This window comes from Felis catus, chromosome B2 (assembly GCF_018350175.1).
Source record: "Felis catus isolate Fca126 chromosome B2, F.catus_Fca126_mat1.0, whole genome shotgun sequence".
Taxonomy (NCBI): domain Eukaryota; kingdom Metazoa; phylum Chordata; class Mammalia; order Carnivora; family Felidae; genus Felis; species Felis catus.
This window is the reverse complement of record NC_058372.1, coordinates 89633178-89656548: the sequence shown is the minus strand read 5'-3', so window position 1 is coordinate 89656548 and position 23371 is coordinate 89633178.

Sequence of the window (23371 nt, the reverse complement as noted above, 5' to 3'; positions counted from 1 at the left end):
GGCTGCACCAGTTTGCATTCCCACCAACAGTGCAAGAAGGTTCCCATTTCTCCACATCCTCTCCAGCATCTATAGTCTCCTGATTTGTTCATTTTGGCCACTCTGACTGGCGTGAGGTGATATCTGAGTGTGGTTTGGATTTGTATTTCCCTGATAAGGAGCGACGTTGAGCATCTTTTCATGTGCCTGTTGGCCATCTGGATGTCTTCTTTAGAGAAGTGTCTATTCATGTTTTCTGCCCATTTCTTCACTGGGTTATTTGTTTTTCGGGTGTGGAGTTTGGTGAGCTCTTTATAGATTTTGGATACTAGCCCTTTGTCTGATATGTCATTTGCAAATATCTTTTCCCATTCCATTGGTTGCCTTTTAGTTTTGTTGGTTGTTTCCTTTGCTGTGCAGAAGCTTTTTATCTTCATAAGGTCCCAGTAATTCTATGTTGGGATTTAAAGGCCAAGTAAAATAACACTTCTTTGTCAAGTCTGGAACTGACTGAGAAATAAGAGCCAAGAGACAGATATATGGAGATTAACACATCAGTGTTACTTTTGGTAAAGCTGATTGCAGAATAGGGCTTTAAGTCAGTGGTCTTCATGGGTATCTTGAATCAACTTCAGAAATATTCTTCCTGCTCCACCATTAGCTGGTTTCCAACCATAGACCATCCCTTTAAAAGCAAAACCTGCCTAGTAAACTTTCCACATTCCTAGGAAAAGCCCAAATATACCCTCTATGCAGGTCAGTAGTTTTGAGAGAGCTCAGGAGGTTTGAAGGAAGTGATTTCCATTTCTTGCCTTAGGCTCACCTAAGTGAGATAAGTGAGATAAGTCACTCACTCTGCCTCAGATAGGTGAGGAAGCAGTAGTGGAAGCTCCTTTTGGCAATGGAGTGTAAGTGGCTACCCTTCTGTTGACTGTTATGGCAGGGATGGGTGTGGTGGGGAAAGGCATTTTCCCTACAATATAGAAAAGTTCAAAGTCAGATCCTCACAGGGCTTCATGGCCGAATTTTGTTCTCAACACAATCAGCTGGAGTTCACTTTACCAAGAATTAACACAAGTAAATGGGTGTCCAACTTCTTAAGACAGGAAGGAAACTATGCTTATATCAATGCATTAGTCTGTATCATAAATGGGTAACTGACTTAGAGAACACTAGAAGTGGAGGCAAAGGGAAATGTACTTATGACATAAAAGGCTTCCTAGACAACCATAGTCCACTGGGACAGGGGGAACATGTATCCACAGGGGGAACATTTGAGAAGTGAATGGAGGAACCACAAGTAACACCAAATATATTCATGTCCCCTGCCATCCCCACCCCAGAATGACACCAACCAGAAGTTAACTGGTGGGCTTTTTCTCAGGGGTTGCCTGCCCTTTGACTTCTCCTCACTACTGTTGTCAGGGGACAGTGGGCTTGTGTGAGTGCCTGATAAGGGTGAAAGTCTTGGCACATGCTTGGAAAGATGTCTGCTCCTTCTGTGGGCGTAAGCTTTGTGCTAAGAGTTAGCCAAAAATCTAGACAAAGCAAGAAAATTAATAAGTGAACAACGCTAACAAAGTCCTTATCAGAAAGCAAATTTTAAAAGCTTGGATGATTTCTTATTGATGACATGTTTCTATACTTCTACTCACCTACTTAACCATCAGCCCCCAGGAGGAATTAAATTATGGTGGAAAATGAATGGGCTACAGGAGATTGTTCTCCATGGATAATGCAGGTCAGGGCCTACCACTGTTCTGTTTACTGTTAAGGCCAGTGGACTGCCCATAGAAGTGTCACATGGAGGAATTCATTAGCCCAAGACCCGGGCCAATGTGAAACTAGACTCAGCTCACAAAGTTGTAGTTTGTCTTTTCTGATATCACTCTACCACCAATAACTTGCTTTACCCCCCAGCCCCAAGGAGGTTCTCATCTTTCCCCAGTAAGGGATCCTGTGTTGCACATATAAGCCCATTTTTCTGCTTCCCTAGCACCAGATAATTTTGAGCATGTTTCCAGCTGGATCTGGGCTTTCCATCAGCCCAGGTCAGGACTTAGGTCTTAAGGGTCTAATTCTCAGTCTTTGCAGAGATTTCTGGAACATAGGAAGAACTGAGCTGTCACCAGCTCTTTCAGCTTGTCCAAGGTTAATATTCTTGGTTGAAACATTTCTTTCAAAAAATAATCAATTTTTACATTGCAACTGTTAATATGGAGATCAGAAATAGTCTTTGCCACTTTTATTACAGTGATTTCCATGGATTCTCATGGCCTAGAACACAAACAAAATCACACCTTCCATAGGGTTTCCAACTTTTTATTTTGTTAAATAAGAATAACTTTTAAAATGACTGCCATTTGCCTGTCACTCTATTTTGTGAAAGAAAGGATACTCAATCAGAATCAAATAATGAGGGATATTCCTTTAAACTGACTAAATTTAGCCTTATGGGGAAGAAGCAATATTATCTATCATTGCTAAATTTTACTGAAAGCCAATGAAAACTTTGTTATAGTCTGGTTTTTGTGAACCACTGCTCTTCGACATTAGGTTAAAAGTACACAGATAGTATAGAATACAAATGACTACTTACACATAGGAGGAAGCAGAACTAATAATATACATTTTTATTCAGACAAGTTATTTACAAAACCTAGACTCACCTCAAAATACTTACAACGCACTAGTGGGAGGAAAGCTGCTTCGTAAGGAAGACAAAATTATAATTTTTTTTACAAAGAGAAATTATACAACAGTACAAACTCAAATAAAAGCTAAAAACCAATTCTAATGCTACCCATCAAAATGAACAGCATGCATAAAATTCAAAGGGCACAGTTAGCAATAAATTTTCTTCATTATAAAGCCAATGTTTTTCCAGCTGGTAGAAGCAGATTTTGGCTAACAAAACTTTCAATAAATTAAAGTAAAGAAGCTGAAAATGAATGGAGAAACAATGCTAGCAAGGTCCTTTTCAGAAAGCGTGTTTTGAGAACCTATACAATTTGATGTTTATTTATCTTAATAAATATATTCCGCTCTGACACCCCTCCCAATTCTTCCCCTCTCTCCGACAGCAAACACCCATCCATCATCTCCTAAAAGAAATTTATCCATAGTGGAGGATAAGTCACAGTTGTATCATTAAGACTATGGCCTCATCCCTAGAATATTAGCACTGCAAAGCAATACAACAGTGACTGGTTCAAAATGGTTCTGGAAGTCCCTTTTAGGTACTGAAAGACGGAGATTTTTACTTTAAACTCAGAAGCAAATTACTCAGAATTAATGTTTCTGTGCACATACATTTAGTTAATAAGTATTGATAGGTATCGTGGGGCATTCAAAAACGAACAAGACATAGTCTCAGCCCTCCAAGAACTCAAATGTAGCAGTTAAATGATACACAGTCCTCCTTGGAGGCCATTAGAGTAGGCCCAGCACTGGGCTACCACACAGGTAGATCAGACCTGTACGTAGGACAACAAAGAAGGGCCACTAATAAAATAATTTCTTTAAATTTCATCTTTCATTGTATCTAGTTTTACTTTCAGAAAACCTAGAAAGAGTTTATTTTAATTTCAATTCTTTTCCAGCAGGATGATAAACAATGGAAGGCAGTAACTGTACCCTGCACAGGACATCTGTATTATAAATCAGTCCTTCATGTGTAATTTCTCACTGATGTTACTTGCTGTCATGCCACATTCAGTTATGAACTATCATATTCACAATCATTGATAAGTCAAAAAGACACTTTGGCTTCAACTTTGGAATATCACCATGTGATTCTTATATAATCATCTTTTAAAAAGAGACACTTTATTTCTTTACTATCCCAAGACAGGACAGAGAGAAGGGAAAACCTTTAAATGTTCCATAAACAGCAGCTGCTCTCCTTCTTTCAGCAGTTAGCCTCCTGGCTGTGGATGTGAAGTTGATGGAGCTGTATGCAGATCCTGCTGTTGGGGCCCATGCCAGGACCAACTAAGACAAGATCTCTAGAAGTGAGCCAAGCAAGGCATCACTATTTTCAAAGCTCCCCCAGGTGATTCTAAAGTGCAACCCCTGTTAAGAACCAGTGATATTAATGGTTCCTCTACCCCACACATCCCTTCTGTCAAGTTCACTCTGATTTGACAATAGGTTGTTTTGACTTTGCCTAGTATATTCTCTCAAATCCATAAAGTTCAGTGCCAACATTTTTTTTTTAATTTTTTTTCAACGTTTATTTATTTTTGGGACAGAGAGAGACAGAGCATGAATGGGGGAGGGGCAGAGAGAGAGGGAGACACAGAATCGGAAACAGGCTCCAGGCTCCGAGCCATCAGCCCAGAGCCTGACGCGGGGCTCGAACTCACAGACCGCGAGATCGTGACCTGGCTGAAGTCGGACGCTCAACCGACTGCGCCACCCAGGCGCCCTAGTGCCAACATTTTTAAGGTTAAGAATTATCACACAAATATTTTGTTGTTCTATTATTCATGTAATATACTTATAGTGGATGTAATGTTCATGGGGCAATAATAATGAGAAAGTATCCAGACTTTGTACAGTTCACATGCAATGTAATTTGTCTTAATAGAACTTTTCACTTTAAGTGGCACTTCCCTAAAATGAAATCTCAGCCAACTGCACTTTTATTTCATTCCTCCCACCAACTGCTGTGTGTAGCCCAGTGCTAAGACTACAACTGATAAGTTGGTATTGAACGGATGATACTCTTAAATCATTTTTCAAGTTAAAAAATTAAAATTAGGGTATGAAACTCATTGTACCCAAAGTGATTCTCTTATTTTCCCACAACTGCTTAAAACTAGATTCTTCAACTTCCTTTTTTTATTTCTTACCCCTTATTCATTCACTCACTCAGCAAGCTAAGAGGAATGTTCTAGATGCCTGTGAGCTAACTAACAAAATGGAAAGATGGAGAAACAGCTATCCCCACTCTCCCTGTCTTATCCACATGGCCTGATTAAACTGAACACAGCACCAACCTTTAAAAAAGAGGAGGATAGGGGCGCCTGGGTGGCGCAGTCGGTTGAGCGTCCGACTTCAGCCAGGTCACGATCTCGGAGTCCGTGAGTTCGAGCCCCGCGTCAGGCTCTGGGCTGATGGCTCAGAGCCTGGAGCCTGTTTCCCATTCTGTGTCTCCCTCTCTCTCTGCCCCTCCCCGTTCATGCTCTGTCTCTCTCTGTCCCAAAAATAAAATTTAAAAAAAAGTTGAAAAAAAAATTAAAAAAAAAAAAAGAGAGAAGGATAGAGACCTTCGTATTTGCAGTGAATAAAGAATAAGATCACACTAACATGTGTGCCTCCCTTTTTTTACCCCACCCAGGAAATGGACAGCTGGTCAAGGATATGGTATTAGTCACTCCTCTAAAACCTTGCTTCCTTTCTCCCCTCACCCAACCCAGGATCCAAGGGAACATCAAAGGTATGGAAGACCCATTTAGGTCTTCTAGCATCACTCAAGCAAAAAGGGTATACCCAACACCACAGTGCTACCTCATGGCTTAGGGGTCTATCCTTGTGAGACACCTCCCCCCTGGTATTTCTCAGAAGCACAATCTCTCCCCATTAGTCTACCTCTTCTAGACTGTTACAGCAAAGAAGAGAGATTATTTTTTCATTGTATTTTTTTCCCTAATATCTGCTTATTGAAAGCAGAAGGGGCGCCTGGGTGGCTCAGTCAGTTGAGCATCCGACTCTTGATTTTGGCTCAGGTCATGATCCCAGGGTCATGGGATCAAGCCCCGCATCAGGCTCTGCACTGAGTGGGGAGTCTGCTTAAGACTCTGTCCCTCTCCCTCTGTCCCCCACTCTCTCTCTAAAATAAAATAAATTAAAAAAATCATTTTAAAAGCAGAAGACTATTGTCTCAACTGTCTTACATTGTTAGCAAACAAAAACTACTAATATTAAAATTTAAAACATTTAATTGTAACATAAATACTAAAAATTAAAACTAAAAGACAAAGCTTAGTGACACTAAAAAAAATACAACAGCTTAGTAATACTGAAAACTAAAACATTCTTGTTGCCAGGTCTTGGGATTAATTGCTTCATTACTGTAGCACAAAACCGTTTGGCACTTGTTTTATTTTCTTGCACCTGAAGCTAAGATAATTGCAGTCGGAAACTGAGAAATTTTTTATCCAGGTAGATGCTAGACATACATAGACATCAGAGAACAGGACAGACAAAGCTCTCTCCTCATGGAGTCTGGAAACCAAGAGTTCCTAATCTTTCCTCCTTGCTTATTCCTCATATCACTCGGGGTTGATCTTCCTGAGCCTGCCACCCAGATCCACTCCCCTTCATCCTCTCCCATTGCCTCAGTTTAGGCATCATCATCCCTAGGCTGCACTGTGGTAGTGACATTTGCTAAATGCTAACTGTTCTAATCATGAGCCTGAATGATCATCATCTGACTACCTTTTTCCTTATAAAAAACATACATCGAGGATTTTGTTTGGGTACAGGGAGTACCATAGGACTAAAAAGTGAAGAAGGATAATAAATGAGTTAATGTACTTCAGTAGAAAAATGGCTTATTAAATGATTCCTTTATTGTTGAAGCCTTTGCTCTATAGCCAATCTGCAAATCTGGAATACAGAGTGAAAGACATAGAGAAACAGTATGTTCCAATGGGAAATACAAATAATTCAAAGTTCGGAATCTAGTCAAATGCCATGCACACATTGGTGTTTAAGCGTACAATACTACCTTGCTCAAGAAAACTCAAACTAGACACTTCTGATTTTTTAATAAATTTTGTATGATTTTGAATTAAAAACTGTTAGAAGTATTATTTCAAAACAGAAAAATATAACCAAAATACTTTACCCTACTTTTCAAGAAATAAATTTGTCCTCATATCCCAAAGCCCACATTTATCAATAGGGATGAAATTCTCCAAAGGAAGGATAATTCAACAGTACTTGAAGTTCTAGCTAATGCATTAAGACAGGAAAAGAAAACAAAAGGTACACAGATTGGGAAAGAAAAACTAAAATTACCTTTGTACACAGATGACATGATGGTCTATGTAGGATAGCCCATAAACTCAAAAAGAAAGTCTCCTAGAACTAGTGAGCCATTATAGCAAGTTTGCAGGATACAAGGTTAATATACAAAAGTCAACTGCTTTCCTATACACCAGCACTGAACAATTCTAACTTAAAATTGAAAACAGAACACCATTTACATTAGCACCAAAAAAAGAAATGAAAAACTTAAATATAAATCTAACAAAAATATGTGTGGGATCTGTATGAGGAAAGCTAAAACATTCTGATGAAATAAATAAAAGATGAGGAGAGATATTCCATGTTTGCTGATTGGAAGTCTCCGTGAATATTAAGATGCCGATTCTTCCCAATTTGATCCATAGATTCATGTAATTCCAGTCAAAATCCCAGCAAGTTATGTTGTGGATGTGAACAAACTGATTCTAAAGTTTATATGGAAAGTAAAAGACTCAAAAGCACCAACACATACTTAAGAAAAAGAACTATGTTGGAGGTACTACCCAACTTCAAAACTTACTATCCAGCTGCCATAATCAAGCCAACATGGGACTGGCAAAACAACAGACAAACAGACTAATGGAACAAAATAGAGAATCCAGAAATAGACACATACAGTCAACTAGTATCTGACAAAGAAGGAAATTCAGTTCAAAAAAGAAAGAACAGTCTTTCAACAAATGATGCTACAACAATTATACTCCCATATGTAGAAAGACAAATCTAGACACAGATGTTACACCTTTCACAAAAAAAAATAACTCAAAAGTGATCACAGGTCTAAATGTAAAATGCAAATTATAAAACTTCTTGAAGATAACATAGGAGACAATCTAGGTTGGGTTTGGGTTGATGTTGGGTTTGGCAATGAGCTTTTGGGCACAGCACCAGAAGCATGATTTATTTAAAAAAATGGTAATGAATTGAACTTGATTAAAATTAAAAACTTCTGCTCTGTGAAAGACACTATTAAAAGAGTAAAATTCAAGCCATAACTGAAAGACAATATTTACAAAACATACCTCGTAAAGAACCTGCGCCAAAAAAAATTATAAATAAATGCCTTGTATCTAAAATACACTAAAAACTCATAAAAGCTCAGTAATAAGAAGACAAACGACCTTAACCTTAAAACAGACAAAACCTGAAGAGACAAGTCCCAAAGAAATAAATAGATAGCAAATAAGTATATTGAAAGGTGCTCAACCTCACATGTTATTAGGGAATTGCAAATTAAAAGAACCATACGTTACTACATGATATACTATAATAATATACTACACCTATTAGAATAGCTAAAATCCAAAAATGTCACAAATATCAAATGCTGGTGAGGCTATAGGACAAGGGGAACTCTTAATCATTGCTGGTGGGAATGTGAAGTGGTACAGCCATTTTGAAAGACAGTTGGCAATTTTTTACAAAGCTAAACATAATTTTATTATACAATTCAGCACTACTCCTAAGTGTTTACTCAACTGAGCTGAAAACTTACGTCCAAATAAAAACCTGCACACACAAATCTTTATAGTAGCATTATTCATAATCACAACAGATTGGAAGGCACCAAGCATGTCTTTCAATAGGTGCATGTATAAACAAACTGTGGTACAACAATACAATAAAACACGATTCAACAATAAGAAAAAAAATCTTTTGATGTTTACTTATTTTTGAGAGAGAGGGGGAGACACAGAATCCAAAGCAGGCTCCAGGCTCTGAGCTGTCAGCACAGAGCCCCACGTGGCTCAAACTCACAAACAGTGAGATCATGACCTGAGCTGAAGTCAGTTGCCCAACTGACTGAGCCACCCTGACGCCCCTAAAGCTGTTTTTAAAATTATTAACACTTACTAATTTTTTAAAAGGTTCTTTTAAGGCTTTATTCAATTCTGCATGAAATAACTTTCCCATCTGTGTGCTAAAGCTTCCATTGGAACTGGTCACTGAATTTATGCCTCTGTATCAGTGAAGAAAGCAATTTATGGCACAGTATACTGAACCAAAGAGGGTTTGGCTGGGGGATGGGAGCGTGAATGTTCTGAGGGAATGTGAACATCAGGAAGAGAGATGAGACACAAGAAAAGTAGACAGCTAAACATCTCAAAACTGTCCTGGGGCCACAGACATGAAAGTTCTCTATTTTTAAATGTATTAAAATAATTAATAATTATTAATTATAATAATTATATAATTATTCGTATAAGATAATATACGAAAAATCATTCTGAAAGAGCAAATAGTCTCTCTCTTGTGTAACTGGCCAGAAGAAACTCGTTTGCCAGCTACTTACTGAGTACCTGAGGCCTGTTCACTTTCTCCTCTCCTCTCTCCATCCTGATTCAGTGGGAGTCCTCTGTGCTATCCCTGATACTATTACCCGGTGGCCGCCTTTTTTTTTTTTTTTTTGCAACTGCCAGTTTTGCAACCTTGCAACAATAAAGTGAAACATAAAAAGCCTCCAGGGTTACAGTTACTCTACTTAGCAATAAACCCTGAGCCAGTTAAGTCAGGAAAATTCAACAAATATGTCTTAAGACACTATTTGCAAACATTTTCCCTACTATGGAAGATACAAAGGCATGTATAGCACAACTTGTGACCTCAGATTTAGCATTAAATGAAAGAGATGAGTTGACCTCAAAGAAGTCTTTGGTGTTATAAACCTAAGGAACTACAGAAATTAACTTTATTAATGGAAACAAGAAGACTTTAAACAGGACTCATTTTTGGAGGAGGGTATTTTGAGTGTCCTGGGTTTCAACTTTAGTGAAGGGGTTGGGCTAGAACTATAGATGTGGGAATTTTTTCAGATACCTTATTTTCCCCTCCAAATCTACCCTCCACCTTTTTTCACCTTGCCATCTGTTCTAGGAGCCCAACATGTGCAGATGACCAAGGATCATGGTACCCTTTGGCTTCACCTTGGGTTCTGTTGGCAGGAGACTAGAGGGGGTAAGAAAGTGATGTCAGAGTGTATATTCCCTGAGTTCCTTCCCTGTGAGGATGCCTCAGACTGGCCATGCCCTTCCCAGAAGGTCACCACTACTCTATCTATTCCCTTCTCTCTTTCTGGATTCCAGTAACCTCTCCCGCCTCTGTTTCCTCAGACTTGAGAGATTACAGGGGCACTTCTACTAGCCCCATATTCCTCCACCACCCCTTGAAGTCCCCCTAGACTTCACTCACACCTTTATAATAAGTTCTTTCATAAGTAAACTCTCCCAGAATTATCCTAATTGGAGTATGCCTTTGGTTTTCTCTTGGGACTCTGACAGAATCAAGAGTCGCTGAATAAATAATACCTGCGCCCCAAATTGGAGAGTGAAAAACAGAATCACCAGAGAAAACATCACTTCGGAATCCTTTATAACTCAAGAGGAAAAAGAAGCCACAACAAAGGAAACCAACTGTGAGAGAGACTTAGAGAGAAAAGGATAGGTCAAAGGGTGTGTAGACTTAGGCCAATCTCCATCCTGGCCCACTCACTGAAAGAGACGTGATAACATTCATAAGAAGGTGAGTACAGATGAAGACAGCTATTTCGAGACTTGATGCCTGAGTCTACATCTTTCCAAATCATACATACTCTAATTTCTCTTACAGAGTGCTTGAGCAGAGACTTAGTAGCTGAGTCTGCCCCTCCCATCATCAGCCACCAGCCACTGCCAGTCACCACCCACCCACCAGGCACACCAGTCAGCCACCCTCGGTCTTGCCATCCTACTCTTCTATAGTGACTCCGCTGATGGATTGAAGGGCTTATTCCCCAGCTGCTGAGAGTCCTGACAGCTGAAAATCCTCAGCCGACAGCCCTCTGTGGAATTTTCTCTGCAATCATTATTACTGAAAATTGCTAGACCAGTTAGAGAATGCTTCAGTGTCCTATGTGATGGTTCTGTCTATGAATTTACTTTTTAGTCTAACTGCATGGGATTTGGTGAGTAGAAGCTGATGCCCCAAATTTGCATTAGAACACAGATTTTCCAGTTGCTGCTAAGTCATACAATAGGAATCAGGGCTTTCGTTGCTTTAAGTTGTTTAACTAGAAGTGTAAAATGATTCACTTCCAGAATATCTGACCTCAATCTATGTCTTCATAAGAGAAGCATTTCTACTTCTAATACCAGATAATTTCTGCACCTGCCAAAGACCAAGTATCCCTAAAAAGTCTCCCTAGTATTTTAGGATAAACACTGTTCTAACGATAATACATGTAAAAATGTTGACCTATCTGACATTGATATGTCACTGAATGATATGAGACAAAAAGTAATCAGAAGTTTTAAAAGTCTTTAATTTATATATTTACCCTTAAATAACTCATGCATGATTTAACCTGAAACTCATAACCATTTATTAAGTATCCACTCTGAGTCAGGGAGCACCTAGGCATTTTATATTCATCCATGCATTCACTTAAAAATAGTTATTACTCCTGGGGCGCCTGGATGGCTCAGTTGGATAAGCGTCTGACTTCAGCTCAGGTCATGATCTCACAGTTTGTGGGTTCGAGCCCCACACCGGGCTCTGGGCTGACAGCTCAGAACCTGGATCCTGCTTCTGATTCTGTGCATCCCTCTCGCTCTCTGCCCCTCCCCCACCCGTGCTCGCTCTCGCTCGCTCTCTCTCTCTCTCTCTCTCTCTCTCTCAGAAATAAATAAACACTAAAAACAATTTTTTAATAGTTATTACTTCTTAATCCTCATTTAAAAAAACTTTTGGGTTATTAACTTTCCACTGTTTATTTTTTTGTACTTTCAGTAAATATTTATTGACCACCTACTCTGTGTAAGGCTCTGTGCTAGGAACTGTGTTGCATAAGGTGAATAAAACACTCACAATCCCCGTACATCTGGAGCTTATTTGTGAAAGTGACCAACAGTATTAAATATCACACAGTTAAGTGTATAGCTGTGATAAGTGATATGAAGGAAAAGTATATCTTGCTGAGAGATGAAGAAAATAAGGGTCGGAGAGATTGAGCAATGCTCTGGCATCCTGCCCCCCTCCCTTAGTGCATGATCTGCTTCATCGCAGTATGGTTGTAGCTGGGCTTTCCCAAGCAGCCCTGCCCTCACCAGCAGCAGCCTGCTGCCCCTCTGTGGGAGGACACCTACCCACCATTGCTCTGCACACACCAGGACTCAAGCAGCTAGTTTATCAGCCGTACTTCTGAAGCATGATTAAATTGGAGAAAGTGTCACCTAACTCTCAGGGCAACATATCTGGCCCTGGGACAATAATCTGCCACACTTGTTTGGAGTTTATCTTAGAACAGCCCTGCCATACTGAAAATCCCAGAAGCACATTAGATTAACCCTTTAAAAGGAGTCTTCACTTTATGGCTTACCTTACATCTGTCCGTGACCATGAACTTACTCATCTTTGCAGCCCCACGTAGAGGCACTTATCTAAATAAATCTCTGTTGAAAGAGAAAAAGAAAAGAAAGAAAGAGGAAGTGCCAAATATCCAAATATTCTCACAATTATAGGTAAACAAGGAAAAAAAAGATACTATAACAACAGGGAGGGTAACTTTCAGGAAAAAAAATCAGCAAAAATCGAATAATATCAATATTTCTATTCTGAAATAGTTATAAGCTAATTAGAATATAATTAATGTGCAGTAGAAAGCATAAATGCTAACTATAAATACACAGAGATATTCCTCCGTTGTACATCAACATCTTTGTAACTGATGGGTGAAATTAATGAGGTTGACTTTGTAAATGCTCCAACATTCTTCAAAAACAAAACCTAGCTTTCCCCATTTTCAGCTTTGCCAGGTAAGTTACATATCTTATTTAATATGAATGTTTAGTCTAGAAACTATTTCTTCCACAGCAAGTTTCCTAGTCTGACCATGACACTGAACAGATAAGACCAACATTCAGAGCGTGTGTGTTCTAATGGCCACCTGTTACAAAGCATTCTGCCACATCCCAGACCTGGCAAACTGAGAATCAAGCAAATCATGACTTCTGGGAGCATGATAACGTACAAGGCATATCATTAGAATGCTATAGGGTATGTTACACTTGTCCCCAATACATGAAAATATTATTAAATCATAATGAATTCCACCAAGAACAGAAAAAATATCAGCACTTCCTCCGAGTGACCCAGGCTCGTGATTTCTTCATATGAACATTTCCCAATATATAAACTTGGGAATAATAACTTAGGGTGATCGTAAAGACTTAAAAATGAAGACTATAAACAGCAAGATTTTCTATTACTTTCATAGAATTTCTTGATAGTTGCCTGGTGAGGAAAAGTAGAGTAATAATCATTAAATTATTTTGACCCACATCCATTTGAAACTAGAGGTTATAAATCTGTGTCAGGCTGTGAAGACTTTGCCATCTGTTCTAATCACTCATGGAAGAATAAAAAATGCAATCATAATATTGGTACTTTAATGAATATTTAGTTTAATAGGAAAGAAAAATGGAATCTTGGTTTATGAAATTTTCTTCTAATAAAGTACAATTTGAAATGTGGTACCAACATTATAACTTGTCATAATTTCCTGACATTTATTTGAAGCTTTACTTGTAAATTAGGTTTTGATTTAGAAGGCAGCAGAAAAATTAGCCTTCAGAATTAAAATAAACAAATAACAACTACAGCAAAAAATTCCCATTCCATGCTGTATGATCATCTTAAATGCTCCAAGTATTGATGTGATCAGGGTGGGAACTCAACCCAACGGCGACTCAACCCATAAGGCCCCTTAACTGGTGCTCCACAGAAACCGACTCCAATATGAAGATGACACCTCTGGGTGGAAAACGAAATCTCTTTCTCCCCACTGCCAAGGAAATCCTTCCTTCCTTAGTTTCTCTCTGGAAAACGTAGTGTTGAGAAGGATTCTGAAGGCTCATCTCAGCTTGGAGGGTGAGGGTCATAACTGTCACTGTCTCCCTTGGTCATGAAATGCTAGCAATGTGATAAATCAGAGCTCTACCCGTTATGCCATTTCTGGTCTTTTTCCAGAGGAGCTCTTCTGTCCTTGGATGACTTAACCCTCAGAGATAACACTCTCTTGTCTTAGCTGCTAAGAATCACTGGTGAAAAAAAAAATAAATCATCATTCCTTTGGTCCCTACTCTTGAAGTTTACTTTGGTGTTCATAGAGGAAAAGAAAAAAAAAATCTCCCATTAAATGTTATAAGGTTAAAAAGTGGGATAAAATCTAGTTGTATCTCCTAATTAGGAAAAATGTCATGAAAGCCGAGGAACTCCATCAACTGTCTGAAGTACAGAAAGAGGAGAAATATGCATGATATCCACAGTTATCTCAATCTTCCTAATTCTTCAAAGAAGTTATTAGCCTCACTTTACAGCTTAAGAAACAGAAGCTCAGAGATATTAAATAAATTCTTTAATGTCTCAAACCTAAAGTATGTGTCTAGGTCTATTAGTGGCCAAATTACAGACAGCTGGGTGAGTCACACACAAGATTTGGGAAATATTTTTGGCAATATGATAGCCCATGGAAGCCGGGTTATACCAGTACTAGTGCAGTAATACAAGTTTTAATGGTACTCCCTTTACTTCCCCCAAGGAACTAAATGCTTTCTCCTTAGATCTTTTCACATTCTTCTGTTCACTCTTCACCTGGCTAATTCCTTCGGGCCCTCAATGACTCAGCTTCAACAGCATTTCCTCCAGAAAGTCATTCCCAAGTTTCAAAAAATGCACCCTGTAGAATCCAGTAGTTATCTCTGTCACCGTTTTGATAATTGCCTTTTCTCTAGTCTTCACTATATTCCTCAAGGACATGTTCAAGCCTTCTTTGCCCTTGTATCTTCAGTGCCTAATGCAACGCCTAGCCCTCACTCACTATTTGTTGCAGGTAATTAAGAAAGGAGGTAACATGTTTTAATCTCAGTATCTGTGCAAAATATCGCCAACCCAAAAAATAAAGTAGTTAATGATTCCTGAAAACTGGAATGGAGTTAATAATCTAATGAGAATTAGTTAAAAATTTAGAGAGTGCCCCAAGCCTCTTTTCAGTATATAGGACCTTTGGGGTCATGAAGTTACTTAAAAGAAGGCCAAGTATTAGTCAAGCTCACAGAACTCTAGAGGAGTTCATTGGTACCATTAGCCCCATAACACAATGAGAGCGAGGTATGAATATCATCTGCCTAGCTCTAAAATGATCCTTTATGAATAAGAAGAAGACCTCTTTTTCTAGTCCCAAATTTCAATTTTTTTTCTGGTTCCAACTCTCTCCCAGCATGATAAACCACTTTCATACAAAAGGGGTTAGGAGAAAGAATGGGACTGAAATTATTGCAATGGGACTGAAAATCCACTCACAATAGCCTCCACTAGTCAGCAAAAACACAGTATATATTGCTTTGAGTGGACATGATCTCTCTCATAAGCCCCAGTATACTGGGGTATCATCTATCTCAGTTAATGTGTCATCCAATCTAATAAATAAAACAATCTTTTATTAGGTATCATTCACATTTTGGGTAAAAGCGCTCAGTCTATTTTAACCCTGCCTTTTCTCTTATTTACATTCACCACTCCACTCCAAGTTGACATCTAGGTTCACAAGTAGTTGTTGAGTTAATGAGTGGATGAATAACCTCATGCAGGCAGAGTGAAGGGGACCTCATATCCTCACAGTAAACTCCAAACCCTTTCAGGACCCACTGTGGAATGGCTGGTCTGGCATACATATGGGTCACGGTTGACCTGGACCATCCTCTAGCATTCTCCCGGTATCCACTGTAGGTATTTACAGCTGTAAATTTGTGGCCTTTGTTTCTTGACTTCACTAGGGTCTGGTGGAATATTACTGCTGGCTCAGTATATTAGCCTATCACATTTATAGCTTCTGTAAACTTGATGTTTTAACATCTACCTTATACGCATATGCCAAAATACCTTGTTCTAGAACACCCAACTATAAGCCTGAGCTACCTTGCCTTGACCTTCTGACTACCTTGTTGCCCACACAACCCCTCCTCCTAAAGAGGAATCCTCTGCTTGGGGATGGGGGTATTCAAAAATAAACAACAAAACCCAGAGTCCACACCTGCAACCTTCTCCTTTATTGTGTTCTCACACTCTGGACCACTATACACCTGACCTAATCATCCCACGGGCAGGTCCCAGGCAACAAGGGACAGCCCCAATGTCCCAGAGCCTGCTGAAATTACTCAAACTAGCCAATCCTAAGCCTGTTTAGCCTGTCCCTTCCCACATAAAGCACAATAAATGTTCTTGCCCATAGTTCTCTTCCCCTCTGCCTCCTGACCAACCTCATTGCTTTCCTGTGTGGCCCCCAATCGCATGGCATGCTCTCTCCTCTTGAAAACTGTAACAAACTATCTTTTCAATGGCTCTCCTGTCCTAATTTGTTGGCCTTACTATACCTCAAACTTCGTATTAATATACTACATTTTAAATTTTTTTTTAACGTTTATTTATTTTTGAGACAGAGAGAGACAGAGCATGAACGGGGAAGGGTCAGAGAGAGAGGGAGACACAGAATCTGAAACAGGCTCCAGGCTCTGAGCCGTCAACACAGAGCCCGATGCGGGGCTCGAACTCACGGACCGCGAGATCATGACCTGAGCCGAAGTTGGACGCTTAACCGACTGAACCACCCAGGCACCCCAATATACTACATTTTAAAATACTAGCTTCCTTCCTCTTGGCTTTCAATGGCTAGAGACAATTTTAAGTCTCTGGTATACCCTCCATGTCCCCCAAGCTTGGGTATTCTACCTTCAGCTTCTACTGTGAGGTTACCTTGACCCCTCAGGGGTGTGCGTTGGCCAAGACAGGTTTTTTTGAGTTTCAACCTAACATTTGCACCACATGGGAATTGAGGGAGACAAGAGCTCAACTAGATTTTCTGTCTGGCCACACTGTTCTGTTAGTCACAAATCAGTAGCAGGCACCCTTCATGGGGTCCAAAATAAGAAGCTCTGCATATCACCTCTGACTTTGGTATTCTCTCAAAATTTTTAAAAGCATCATATGTACTCTGGCTGAAAGCTTGGAGCAGAGAGTTGTCTTCCTTCTCTTGTCTGCTTTCTCTGTCTCTTTCTCATTGTCCCTTGGGTCCAAGAGAGAGGAGGATTTCCCACCTTATGTTCCTGTTTACTCTTACACCACTGTTCTAAAATTCTATGTGCAAGTTCTCTAACCCTGGTGGTTGATTGAAAGAAAGAAAGAAAGAAAGAAAGAAAGAAAGAAAGAAAGAAAGAAAACCTACTTTCTATTCTCTTTCCCTCTCTCTCTCTCTCTCTCTCTCTCTCTCTCTCTCTCTCTCCGACCTGGCCCCTCAAAGGGCTCTCTCAATCAGCCAATATCTAGCTTTCTTGTGTATTGCACCATCCTCTCCTGTCACAAAGGGTAAGCCTCATGGCTTAGACTAAAAATGGAAGGGAGCAAGAAAAAGATAATTTAAGTGGGAAATTTTATCATTTTACATTTTCAAAAACATTATTCCTTTTATATCAGCTTGTGATTACCATCTTCAATCTTAACTCATAGGTATGCATCTTAAAATCACGATCCCCTTTTCTGTTCTTCAACAGTTCCAAGCAGTGAGCATCACTCCCCAGAAATAAAATCCCTCTCCATATCTAGTATAAAAGATCACCAAGACAAATGCTTCAAATTACGAAGAACACACATATCAACTAAATGAAAAGTGACAAATATTCTATAAAATAGTAGTGTAGGTCATTCATTAGTTGTTCTATTCATTAGAACAAGAAATACTAGGCACATGACTGTAACATAATACTAGAGAAACTCCAGTTCAGACCTCAATTTTTAGAGCCTTGAAATTTCACCTAATTCTGATTTACACCATCCTCAGAAATAACATTAATATTTCCCCCCATTTAATAGCTGAGCCATTGTAATAGTTATAGAAGATACTCTCAAAGGCTGGTATGTGAAAGTCATATTTACAACACGTGTCTTTATTTTCTGACAATCCAGGATGATCTTACCCCTCCCAAATATATTCGAATCTGTGCTAAGAGCGTTTTCACACATTACAATCCAGCTATCACCTTCACAATTTTTTCTGCTGAGAACTGTCTAGAAAACAGCTTAGCCAGACTATAGGTGTGAAAACATAAGAAATGTGAGAAAAGTGAGATTTAATATTAAAGCCAAGCGACGAAATCTTTTTTCTCCCCCTTTTTGTGAGAGTGTGTGTGTATGTGAGTGTGAGCGTGTGTTAGTGCACGTGTGTTCCTCTGCATACAGGGGGGGTCCCTATGTGTGGATTCTTATTCTTGCCTGAGGTGTAAGGAAAAATAACAAGTTTTCCAGAGTTCTTTTTTTTAAAAAAAAAAAAAAAACAAGTCCACAGTAACAAGTTGTTTTGGATATGCAAAGCAGAAAGGCTATAGTGAAATACTACAAAATGTTAACAAAGTAAGTATATGATGAGAGATCATTATTGCCTCTACTTTACACATTTTCTGTCATGTTATACTAAACCATATATTCTTTTAAGCATTGGTTTGAGAAATTTCAGAATAAAAGCTCCCACTCAAGTTTTCAAATGCTGACTTATGTTATTCATGAGGACAGTCCAGGTAGCATGACTTAAGGTTAGGGCTGTACCAACTTTTTTAGGATTAGTTGCCTAAAGCAGAATATGGAAGTTTATTCCTGCCAAATTATAGCATGGAAGCTGGAAATGTATAATGTAGTTGTTGTGGAGACTCTGAGAGCAGAAATCCCAGTTTTACAGACCTTAGTGTATCTCAAGGCAATGTTTTCCAAACTTTAGACAATGACCCATTAAGTGTCCCGAAATCAAGTGAGAGGGTCAGGACTACATTTTTTAATAGATAAAATAGAATATAAAATATTAGAACATAGCCCTTCCAACAAAGGCATTATTTCACATAAAATACACGTACACATATATGCATATATATGTAAATATATGCACACATATATTCATAAATTTACTTCATGAGTTGTGAAGTGAAATATGTCCTTTACTGTAGTTTCCACATGTCTCTCAAAAAAGTTTAGGAAATGTTATTCTAAAATATCTATCTTAAGACCTTATACACAGCAAGTTTGGCAGAGTGGGAACCCCCACACATGCACACACACACAGACACATCCATGCTAAACAGCAACTATTTCTATCCCCTCAGATTTTTCTCTGAGGGAGACGGCATTTTATTAACTTCTCCATTTGCCCACAGGAAGATGAGCTTCTAAAAGCTGGAAACAAGAAGAATAAAATTGCTTTGCAAAATGAAAAGTATTTTGAAGTTCCAGGTCATGACCCAGAGATAGAAGGATCCAAAGAAAAGAGGAGAGAGATGGGGGAAGAACAGTATGGTAGCAGGTAGGGGGTCTGTGAAGGAAGGGTACCAAGGGAAAACAAGTGAGTAAAGGACAGTGTATTTAGCATTCTATTTCAAAATTAACTTCTTTGTGGCTGTGTGCTCTGACATCCTGTTCTGTTCTGTGACCACCTCTGTGACTTGAAAACCACCAGTAAAGTCAGCTCCAGATACAACCTTAAGTCGGCAGTATTTTCAAGTTTAAAGAACTGGCTCAGGAATGAATATGAGACATCCTCTTCCCAAGGTGCTAGCAGGAGTGACTCTTGGATTTCATCATTATGCAAATATTTGATGAGTGGAAGAGAAAACAGGCTGAAAAGTAATGGCCCCAACATTCTTTCCTCTTCAAGATAACTTGCTGCACAGAATCAAAACATGGAAACTACAATCTAATACCACCCAGACTACTTCTAGCCAATTACCTCCTTTTCTGCCCAGCCTTGTGACCCATTCTGAACAGTGCAAATCACCCTGCCCATCTACCACCCACTAATGTGCTGAGCGCTCACTCTCTCACTCTCTCTGGAATATGGCTCAGGGGATGGCCTCTTCTTTCAGTGAAGAATGACAATGAAGGAATGGTAGATATGCCTCACATTTAATGAGAAAACACAGAATCATAAAGTGCTACCTCCAGTTTTTAAATCCTAATTTATTCATCTGGCACATAAAAGAATAACAATGAAATGAATGACAAATAAATGACAAACCCAAAGATTTCAGGAACTTCATTTTCACCAGCTGCCACCTCTTTCTCCAACCTTCCCCTCTACTTCAACCCTACAAACTCTACTAGGTACAGGTAGCAAAATAGAAATGAGTGGGTCTCATCTCCTTTTATACCCAACATCATCACATGAGGAAAATTGGGGAAAGCTGCAAAATGCTTCAAAGTCAAACAATGAAAATTGGGGAGAAAAAGAAGGACTTAAGAGTCAAACCGAAATCAGCCCTGGAGTCATCAGGAATTTGAAGTGACTCTCCCAAGCGGAAAAGTACACTGAAAGGGATTTAGAGGTGAGTAAATCTGAGTATGCTTGTTTTTATGCCTGGAAGTGAAATTCCCTGCTGCGATGTGGTAGGTATAAACAAGACAGCTTCCATCCCCAAGGCATACGCAGAATAGCAGAGGGCATGAGACATGAACATGAAAAGATCATAAACAATACTTTAAATAATTACCAAGGGTTTTTTCAGATAATAAACATCATAGAAGTTGAGAAAGTGGGATCTGATCTGATCAGTGAAACATAAGTAGACAAGTGTTCAAATTTTTTGAGACGCTACCTGGCTTGTTCCTAGACACCAGACACCGCCATACACGGGCGCACCGTCATCATGACACTCTACCGATGTTTCACAAGAATCCCTCTAAACCTCCTCTCCCTGAACTGGCGCACACCAGCTTAACCTGTTATGGCATTCCATATCAACAATGAGAGGAGAAGAAAAGGGAGTCAAGGGAGGAACAAAATTCAACCAAAGGACTTGAGAACTAAACCTAAGCTACTCTGTGAAGGAGAGGGGCCCAGAGGTTGGATGAGGGGTTGGTAGTAGAATACAGACTCAGAAAAGTTGAAGCTAGACTCTGAGTTACAGAGAGTAGAGATGCTGGCAGTAGAAACAATAGTTGTGTTGTCCCATGGTCCCTTCTGCCTTAGTTCAGTTTACAAAACCTGCATTCCCGGGGGGGGGGGGGGGGGGGGGGGTAGCGGGAGGCTTTGTGCTGTAGGGAAAAGCCACAAGCCCGAGACACAGAAATGGTCTTGAATCTCTCCTCTGCCAGTCACTAAATAAAGCCATTAGCTGGCTCTTCATTTGCTTAAAGTTCAGAGACTAACTTCTAGGGTTTGCACCACCTTCTGTTGCTTCCCCTGCCACTCTCTTAATTATTCCTTCTCTCTACTATTAAGTCATCTGGCTCACTATCCTCTTTCCAACTTGGCTTTATTAAAGACATTTTTTGGTGCCCTTTATACCCTCTCCCAGAGAAGGCTGAAAATTGGAAGCAGAACTACAGAATCACAGAATGTGAGGAAATAAATGCATCTTAGTGATCAACTGGTCCAACCACCTTAGTCTACAGACAAGGAACCTGAGGCTCTAAGAGCTGAAATAACTTGCCAAAAAAGTCACCCAAGTACAGAGCTGCAGAGGCTCAGCACAGTGTTCTTGCCACTGTATCACACTTGTGCTCAATTTCAGGTGAAGCGTGTTACAGAATTAGACCCCAAAACCTGAGCCACAAATGAAAGACAAAGTCTAAATCCAAAGGACAGTTGGGTCATTTCCAAGGCAGATGCTCATTTTGAAAACAGTGTTGATATTTGACACTGCAAAACGCTCAGGGTCTGTCTGCATCTACTTAGGGGAAGCAGAAATTCTCCAGCACATCCTTCACCACAAAAAAATGGGCACAGCGCGCCATCTGCTGGATACCTGAACTTCAGGCTAATGGCCACAACTCAGAGGTGTTTTAAGCAGCTAGTTTCCTTTTTTTTTTTTTTTCAATTACTATTATTGAAGTATAATTGACATACGATGGTATGTTAGTTTCAGGTGTACAGCATATTGATTCAACAATTCTATACATTACTCAGTGCTAACCTTGAGAAGTGTAGTCACCATCTGTCATTACACAATGTTATTACAATACTATTGACTCTATTCCCTGTTGTATACTTTTTATCTCCCTGACTTATGTTTTTCCTACCCAGACTTTTGTACCTCTTAACTCCCTTCATCTATTTTTCCCATCCTCCCCACCAATTTGTTCTCTGTATTTAAGAGTCTATTTGTTTTTCTGTTTGTTTTTTCATTTGTTTTGTTTTTAGACTCCACATATAAGTAAAATCACGTGGTATTTTTCCTTCTCTATCTTATTTTACTTAAAGCAGCTCATTTCTTGTTGGCCACACCCCAAACATGAAGAAACACTTATACCCTTTTTTTAATGTACACTGATTTATGAACCCCTTAACATATCATGGCGATCTTTGTTAATAACATGGATTGAGGGCATGCTTTTTTTTAATCTAAGCTTCTAAAAAATTGTATTATGAAACCTTCCAAGTATACACAAGAGAGAATGGTACAAAAAGTTCCCATATAACCTTCCCTCATATTTAAAAATTGTGGAAATTTTTCCACATTGTCTTCTCTATCTCCCCTTTAAACCTTGCTGAAGTAATTAAGGTAAATATCAACTATCACATATGTATTCAAACTTCAGTATAAATGTCTCTTAAAATGTGACTTTTTTCATAAACATAATATCACTATCACACCTAACAAAATTATTAATAATTCTTTGTTATTTTCTAATGCCCAACCCACAGATTTCCCTGATGGTCTAAAAAAGTGTTGGTTCTAATTGGTTCCAATTGGTTGGTTCTAATTAGAATCACAAAAAGGATTCAATCCAATTAAATATGTTTAAAATCCATGAGTCCATAGGCATCTAAAGAAAAAAGAGAAAGTCTGCCTACTAGAAAGAAGAAGGGAAGGGATGGAGACACGGAAGGAGGGAAGAAGACAATGAGAGAAGGAGGGAAGGAACCAACGATTTCTTATCAAACAACATTAAAGTAACTAAGCCACAAACTCCTTACTCTGAAATTGGCAACTAAAGGAAAGAATTAAATACATATCCTGCCTTTCCTGAATGAACTGCACTTCAACGTAAATGGAGCTCTATGTGATGAAGGACATTCTTCTTTACGGAAGAGTGCCATCTAATAAAAGAGGAAGGAATGATAGAATTAGAAAATCTTCCTTTTACCATGGGAAAAAAAGTAGATGGGGAACTTGACTGAAGGGTGATCAGGCTGTCATCTACTCTCATTCAGCAAAGTTATGATCATTAAAGTTGTATTTTTTTATTTTCTTCTTAAGTTTATAGTTTGTTTATAGTTTGTCTTTTTCAGTTTTACACTTAGACCTCTACTTCTTATTTTACACTATCATACAGTATCTATCAACTC